At 37.0% G+C, this 8,906-nt stretch overlaps 1 long non-coding RNA gene across 1 annotated transcript; it reads left to right on the top strand.

Annotated features, from left to right (window-relative positions):
- The first annotated feature begins 1,254 nt into the window (after positions 1-1,254).
- LOC112414509 (uncharacterized) lies at positions 1,255-4,927 on the top strand. Its single transcript, XR_003006169.1, has 3 exons — positions 1,255-1,431; positions 1,729-1,786; positions 4,810-4,927. It is a non-coding gene; the product is annotated as an uncharacterized LOC112414509 (long non-coding RNA).
- The last annotated feature ends 3,979 nt before the right edge of the window (positions 4,928-8,906 follow it).

Genomic DNA, 8,906 nt, shown 5'->3' with positions numbered 1-8,906 from the left:
TCTAATGCAAATTGCAAGTTGCCCTAGAAGTTATGCTTTTATTTTAACTCGACACTTCAACAAATCCTAAGTGTTAAAAGTCACAGCCTATTCTCAGTTGTACTGTGTGAAATAAGAGCGCACAGTGTCTTCCCTGTACCAAGGCCTGAGAAAGCATCAGTGGTGTCCACATAGAAGGATAGCTGTGAATCTTGGATACACATGAGGCAATAGCCTGGAAAACTTAAAAAGCTAGGAAGAAGCTTAGAGCTAACTTTACTAGTTGGACTAGTGGGGTTTAGTGCTACAGTATAATATAAATAAATATCACCGTATTTTGTAATCGTAGACTAGAGTGGCCATGTACATAAGGGTTCCAAGTATTCTAATAATGCACTTTCACACCATTTATTAAAAATTCTTACCAAGAAACTATTCAGAGAAGTTGTTCAAATTGGTACCCCCATTTTACAGATAAGAAAACAGAGACTTGGAAAATTGAAGTTACTTGTCAAGGATATACCACAAGCAAACAACACAAAGAGCTCTCAAATCCATGAATTTTGGGCCATAAATTCCATATCCATTCTACAATAAATCAGTCATCTTCATATTCTACCTACATCTCTGTATACTTCCTTGCAGTTTTATTGAACTACTCCATATATTTCTTGATTTTTATCATTCATTTTTTCACCGGAATTTATTGTGACCTAGATGTCAGCTCTCCTGCTGTCCTCTAGCTCCTTTATCCGTGGAACGCAGGTCTCAGCTCTTGTTCAAACCTCCTTTCCTAAAGAATGCAGAGGCTTCAAGCCTGTACATCAAGCCAAAGATTTTTTCTTAATAGTCTCACCCAGGAGTCAAAAGAGGGGCCCTGTATTGCACGTTTCATAATAAATAACTCAGAAGTTCTTATTCATCCTTTTGAATGCTCCAGCCCTTTTCAGTTTCCTATCAATGACTCAGCCTGGCACACTCTTCCTCTTTCTAGTTTCCTTTTGGAAGGCAAGTTCCTCTCTCGGTAGCAAAAATCCCCTTTCCTAAAAGCTTGAAAGCCAGGCAGGGCAGCCTTATAAAGGCTCAGTTTGAAACCTAGTAGCTTTACCAACTCATGTCCTTCACAAAGAACAAAGAGAAGCTCTCTCTTCAAGGGGTCTTCTCACCAACAGAGAGTGAAGTGCTTCCTACATGTAAATGGGAATTATCTCCCTGTGGGAAGATAACCATTGTTCAAGATGAAGGGAGAAAATAAGAGAAAGAGGTGGTGTGAGGAGATGGTTCTTTTGTGTCTGGAAACTTGGAGGAGTATGAGCTCTGCAGCACTCCCCTGGAGATGGGACTTTGTGTCTTCGTTTGCTCAAGATGTTCTAACAAAATACCATAGACTTGGTGGCTTCAACAACATACGTGTTTCTGACAGTTCTGGAGCCTGAGAAGTCCATGATCAAGGTACCAGCAGATTCAGTGTCTGGTGAGGGCTTTCATCCTGGTTTGTAGAGGGACTTCTTGATGTGTCCTAACGTGGCAAAGAAAGAGAAAGCAAACTCTGCTGTCTCTTCCTTTAAGGGCATTAATCTCCTAATGAGGACCCCAGCTTCATGGCTTAATCTAGACCTAACTACCTCCCAAAGGCCCCACCTTCTAAACCACAACATTGGGGGTAGGATTTCAACATAAGAAATGGAGGCACAAACATTTAGTACGCAATAGCCTTTAACCCCAATTACCCCTTACATCTCTCCACAGGAGGTCTGTGTGGACAAGAAGAGACCAAAGAAGGAAGAGGGGAAGGAGGAATCCTGAGGTAATCGCTCAAATGTCTCTCCACAGATTGCTGAAACAGGATAAGACATGCAAGACAATTTACAAGGAATAACCTGTTTCCCTCAGAAAACAATGCTCTGTAAGATTAAATATTTAGCGCATATCACATGATTTTTGCTCAGCTCCTATTCCCATTTTCTTAATTGTTTTGGGTTTGTTATTGTATGTGTTTTCCTTCTCTTGTGTTTCTTGCCTAGAGAAGTTCCCTTAGCATTTGTTGTAAAGCTGGTTTGGTGGTGCTGAATTCTCTTAGCTTTTCCTTGTCTGTAAAGCTTTTAATTTCTCTGTCCAATCTGAATGAGATCCTTGCTGGGTAGAGTAATCTTGGTTGTAGGTTTTTCTCCTTCATCACTTTAAATATGTCCTGCCACGGCCTTCTGGCTTGCAGAGTTTCTGCTGAAAGATCAGGGGTTAACCTTATGGGTTTTCCCTTGTGTGTTACTTGTTTTTCCGTTGCTGCTTTTAATATGTTTTCTTTGTATTTAATTTTTGATAATTTGATTAATATGTGTCTTGGCGTGTTTCTCCTTGGATTTATCCTGTATGAGACTCTCTGTGCTTCCTGGACTTGATTAACTATTTTCTTTCCCATATTAGGGAAGTTTTCAGCTATAATCTCTTCAAATATTTTCTCAGTCCCTTCATTTTTGTCTTCTTCTTCTGGAACTCCTATACTTTGAATGTTGGTGTGTTTAATGTTGTCCCAGAGGTCTCTGAGACTGTCCTCAGTTGTTTTCATTCTTTTTTCTTTATTCTGCTCTGCAGTAGTTATTTCTACTATTTTATCTTCCAGGTCACTTATCCATTCTTCTGCCTCAGTTATTCTGCTATTGATCCATTCTAGAGTATTTTTAATTTCATTTATTGTGTTGTTCATCACTGTTTGTTTGGTCTTTAGTTCTTCTAGGTCCTTGTTAAATGTTTCTTGCATTTTCTCTATTCTATTTGCAAGATTTTGGATCATCTTTACTATCATTATTCCGAATTCTTTTTCAGGTAGACTGCCTATTTCCTCTTCATTTATTAGGTCTGGTGGGTTTTTATCTTGCTCCTTCATCTGCTGTGTGTTTTTCTGTCTTCTCATTTTGCTTATCTTACTGTGTTTGGAGTCTCCTTTTCTCAGGCTGCAGGTTCGTAGTTCCCGCTGTTTTTGGTGTCTGTCTGCAGTGGCTAAGGTTGGTTCAGTGGGTTGTGTAGGCTTCCTGGTGGAGGAGACAAGTGCCTGTGTTCTGGTGGATGAGGCTGGATCTTGTCTTTCTGGTGGGCAAGTCCACGTCTGGTGGTGTGTTTTGGGGTGTCTGTTGGCCTTATTATGATTTTAGGCAGCCTCTCTGCTAATGGGTGGGGTTGTATTCCTGTCTTGCTAGTTGTTTGGCATAGGGTGTCCAGCCCTGAAGCTTTCTGGTCGTTGAGTGAAGCTGGGTCTTGGTGTTGAGATGGAGATCTCTGGGAGATTTTTGTTGTTTGATATTATGTGGAGCTGGGAGGTCTCTTTTGGACCTGTGTCCTAAAGTTGGCTCTCCCACGTCAGAGGCACAGCACTGACTCCTGGCTGCACACAGTTTCATCCACACGGCTTTCACGCCTCCCTAGTCTCAGATCTCCTGCCCCTGCTCCTCAGACTGGGTCCCCATGGGAGGTCGCTTCTTTTTATTTTTCCATGCATTTAAAATTAACATTGTAATGAATTAGTTAGTTAATTCTAGGGCCTGGCATATAGTAAATATTCGATCGTGTAAATTAATATCAGTCGAACCCTGCTTATGAGAACAAAGATAGTTTTTATTTTATCTGTGCTTGAGCCAAGTTCTTGAAAATTGCAACTTCAGTTTCTTAAATAAAAGCAGTACTTTTCAATGTAGAAAATGAATGTAAGCAATGCCAAAAGAATATATATTTTAAAAACCACCCATAATCCTGCCATACAAAGATGACTAACTGTAACATTTTTGATGCAAACTTTCTTTTTGCAGGTTGGGAAGGGAAATTTAAAGGGATTTAAACAAAGAGAAAGAAACCTATCTCCCCAGAGGCTGATTGTGGTGATAGCATCAGGAATGAAGTTAGAAAGCCACAAAAAAAAAAAGGTTGTTGGACCACTATTTCCTAAAGATTCTCCTTTTGGAGTCTTTCCTTGTAAAATTCTCAAGGGGCAGAAACAGGTTTTATGAGGCCTACAGTTTATATAATCTGGGCCCTTTTTATTTAAAAAAATACAAAATTAGGCACACAAAATCAGATACAAAAGTGAGAATTATTTAGAAAGAGAAATTACAACATATTACACATTTTAAAAAGCTGGCAAATACCATAAGCATCACAAAATGCAAACAAAATGCATACTTTTATTAATAATTGCCTCACTTCTAAAATACATTTTCCTACATTTTTTGGCTGCATAGTCTTTGAGTGCCCCCTCACATAAAGCAATACTATACCACTTTAAAAAGAAACTAGGAAGATAATTCAGTCTTTTAGCACAGTTGCTTGAAATGTTTTATTATTAATAATAATTTAGAAAAATTTCTTTCAGATTCACTGTTTACAACTAGTGCTATCATGTAAAGTTTTAGGGTTGTTGTTTCCTTTGTTTATAGGCTATAAGGCTAGGACAAATTTTTACAGGCTAGCTTTTGAATATGTTTATTTTTAGACCAAGTCTTTCTCCATTTCTATACTTCTGGTGTTAGATGTTGTTGGACATGTTTATAAAATAATATGCTTCTGACTCAGGTGGTAACATCTTTGTGACATGATGTAACAGAGAAGAGCAAACCAGACTCCGTATTGGATCTATTATTTTAGGTCTAACCCTTGTGCTCTGTTGCCTGTGCTTAGTCATGCTGGCTCTGCACCTCTGTAAAACAATGTTGCCTATAACCTGAAATATGCATGATAGCCTATTCTCAAGGCTCTGACCTTTAAAGGTATAACACTTGTCCATTCATAGAGATAAAAAGTTGCAGAACAGAAAATACCAATTGCCTTATTGGTGTTTCACAGGAACATTGTGACCAAACCTACATGGACAGCTGCAGGAGCAAAGGATTCTGGCAACAAGAACTTTGCAACAACCAGCCACACCTCCTCCCCTTTTAGTATAAGAGAAGCCTTAATTCTAACTGGGTAAGATGGTTCTTTGGGACACCTGTCTACCATCTTCTTGGTCTGCAAGCTTTCCAAATCAAGTTACTATTCCTTGCCCCAGCAACTCTATTTACTGGCCTGTCATGTAGGAAGCAGTAGGAGCTTGGACCCGTAACAATGACACCCAGCCAAATTGGTAGGATGGCTGGTCGAAAGCCATTCCTGCACAGAGACAGCTATGTCTCTAGCTATTATGTAATAATATTATGTAACCATCCAAGTAAGAAACTGTGAACCACATAAGTGTATCATATTAAACTTAATCTCAATGTATCACCAACTCAACTTCCTTTTAGACAAATCTCACAAATTGCTGCAGTCATTCCAGTCCCACTTAACGTGAGGAAAGTACAAAGAAAACAAAGTGAAGAGAGAGCAGTCTTAGCAAATTTCAGATAAAATATTTTACTTTTGCAAATATTACAAAAAAATATTTGGCTATGGTCCCTTACAAGGCCTTGGCCAGTGGTAATAAGAGGCCCTGAAGCTTCTGCTTCATTAGCTTCTTGATAAATCCACCTCTGCTTGGAAAGTTGTGTTTTATTTTACCAAAAGCTGGTGTCCTGAAATTCCTCCCTCACCCAAAGTTGTTAACTCTTCGTAGACATAGAGGTGTGTGGCACAAAGCATCCATATATCTTCATGAATATTTGCTCAGCTAAGGAGATCTCTTTCCATACCAAAGATTATTTCAGTATTTCAGCTTATTGGACTAGTAAATTTAATAATGGATTTAAATTATGATTACAGATTTATATTATGAGGGCAAACAATAATAATAATAGTTAACTCATCTATAATAATGCTTCCCTATGTTTATATGGTATTTTTAACTTTTCAAAGTACATTTCCGTAAAGCACCATGGCTATTAAGTTTTACTGTCACCAGTGAAAATCTGGATAATACATGTAAATATGTATTAGTAAAAAGACTCACCATCTCACTTATTTACATAAAACAAAATCTGCATTTACCTACACTGCGGTGATTTAATGTCTAAGCAGACACAGCAGGAACTACAACCCCTCCCCCATGTAAATATGTGTCATTCTGTATATACAAACTACCTTGATAACAAAATGAAGACTAGATAAATGGGATTAAAAACCATAGTACATGATTTTATCTTTAGAAATATGCTATTTAAGCAATTTCAAGTATTACTTAATTAGTAATCTCTTTTATTACTTCGCAGATTTAGGTATTTTATGACCTAGTTACTAATGATAAAAGTTACAATAATGTTATTGTATTAGTTATGAAAGAAGAACAATACAATAATTAATTATAAAAATATCTGTATTTTGACAATGGATTATGACCGCAAAAATCTAAATGGTAAGAAAATATGTTTTCTGTAAAAAAAACTAGAAAGTTTTCTTTTAAAAATATACAAGAAATATGAAAATGAGATTTCTTATAAACAAAAACATACAATAAGTATTCTGATTTTTAAGTGAAGTTCACAATAGATCAATATATGTTAGTTAACCAGAAAAAAACAATCAAGATACCCCATTAACTGGGGGAGCAGTAAGTCCACTGTGTCACACTGTTGAACATGATAAATGTTCTGAATCTTCATTATATGACACCAAAAAGCTGTTTTGTTTGTTTTTTTATAATCAAATAGTGGACATCATTGTGTCTAGATGATTTGCTATGGAAAAAACTGATTTGAAAAGGTATTCCCTAGAAGCCAGTCTTGTATTCATAATTAACGCCTTTTTGCGGTACGCGGGCCTCTCACTGTTGTGGCCTCTCCCGTCGCAGAGCACAGGGTCCGGATGCGCAGGCCCAGCGGCCATGGCTCACGGGCCTAGCCGCTCTGCGGCATGTGGGATCTTCCTGGACCAGGGCATGAACCCGTGTCCCCTGCATCGGCAGGCGTATTCTCAACCACTGCGCCACCAGGGAAGCCCACGATTTACGTTTTAATCTGTCTTGATGCCTTTTAATACATCATCTACAGATGGAGCCCAGAGTACACTGGAAATCTGGTGAGTTCACATGCTGATACCTGCTGAACTGCATAAAGGATATCATAGGTTTAGATTCTTATTTCTCAAGCTAAATGTGATGTTAACCTTAATCCAAAATGTGATGATTAGATGCAGACCTTTGCAAAGCTACAGATGTGACAACAGGGATAATATTTAAGATGCCAACGACCATATAATTAATACAAATGATAGAGAACGAGACACTCACCATAGACTCTGCTTTCACTTTTATAGAATCCATGGTCATATTGAGTTACCTTTTTAACAGATATTCTTAAACTTCCTAGGAAAAATAGGCTCACTTTATAATTTGTCATATTTATTTTATTGGCTACTGCTAACTATTGACTGGTCATTGCATGTTAATTTGCAAGATTTACAGTGAATGGACATATACTCCTCTTCACTTAGAGACAGAACTGCTCTAGCATTAATACATAAACTCTGTCAAGAATTTCCCCCTCATTTTCCTCTACCTGTTACCAGTGATAGCCAAATGTTAGAGAATCAGAATATATGCACTTAAAAGAAGCAACACATATCTAGGCCAAATGAAAAATTCAATTCCAAAAATCCAGTATTCAAACTTTAGAATCAGCTGGTTAACCTGTTTCCTAGAATCTATGTTACATTTCCAAGGGGCAGAATCAGCAGAATGTAAGTACACATGTTACTGTACACACACACACACAAATGTACTATGCATGTAATCTTAGAAGAGGAAACATTTCTATTATTTTCACTAGTTTTTGGATGTCACAGTCATACATATACTAGGTTGATATTTTGGGTTCAGAAGAAATAATGTCTCTTAGAAGTGTTGACATTTTTATATGTGGATACCTTTTAGGGTAAAGCTCAATTTACACATGCTGCTTTGAACATAATCTGTTTTTCTGTTTTTTCTCTGAGTTAGCACAGACGGCCCACATGATCACATCCATATGTAAATCAAGGAAAGTTTGTGCTACTCTTTTGTTCACTGTGGATGGATTGCTTCATATGATCTTCTGAAAGTTTCGTATATCGCCAGTTCAATTCATTAGGAGTTCTTCTGAAATGTCAGTGTCACTAAAATTGAGCACAGAGCTTTTTATTTTCTACAAATGTTGTCTCAAGGTAGCATCAGCTAGATCTCAGACAAGGAAAAATATTGTTTGATTAAGCTTTTGATATCTCTCATAAACAAAGGACATGAAAAAAAAAAAAAAACCCAAAGGACAGAAATTGATCTTGTATCACGGACAGCCTGAACTGTCATAGTAAAGCTAAAGAAGATAAATGATGGTGTTGGAGTTTTAACTCATTGCTGATTGGTTTCTAGCTGCTATAAATCTTTCCTTTTAAGAATTTATCCTTGGAAAGATCAGGAAAATAGTAACAAATATATCATTCTCCAACAAATTGCTACCTATTTTCATTTTGAGTCCACAGTGCCTCCAGAAATATAAAGGTATAGAGGGGTCTTGTGTTGGAATAGGATCACTTTGTATGTGAAATAGATATTGAAAAAAATGGATATTGGAAAAAAAAACACTGAAGAAGGCACAGATCACTGTCAAAATGTCTAAACACTGTAAATGTTTACTTAAATGTATTGAAACAATTTGGTCTTCAAAATTGGCTAAATAATATCAGGCTTTCATGATTTTTTTAATTGTTATTATGTGTGTTCTGAACTATGATTTAGAGTTGTATTCTTTTTATATTTCAGAATAATAAATTGCTCAGCTATGTAGAAAGTGTGACTAAGTGTGTCTGAAGTGTATCAGTTTGTGTATATGGAGATCAAAACATATTTCTACCTTTGTCATGCATTGTCTGGTTAAATTTAGGTAAGTTATCTAACACCTCAAGACATATTTTCCTATCTCTACAATAGAGATAATTCTGTCTTCTAAAAATATTAGAAAATTTAAAGAAATTAAATGAGCTTTTTGAACTCGGTA

Source organism: Neophocaena asiaeorientalis, unplaced genomic scaffold (genome assembly GCF_003031525.2).
Source record: "Neophocaena asiaeorientalis asiaeorientalis breed wild unplaced genomic scaffold, Neophocaena_asiaeorientalis_V1.1 scaffold70, whole genome shotgun sequence".
NCBI lineage: Eukaryota > Metazoa > Chordata > Mammalia > Artiodactyla > Phocoenidae > Neophocaena > Neophocaena asiaeorientalis.
The sequence above is the reverse complement of the archived record's forward strand: the minus strand, read 5'-3'. Positions and strand labels throughout refer to the sequence as shown.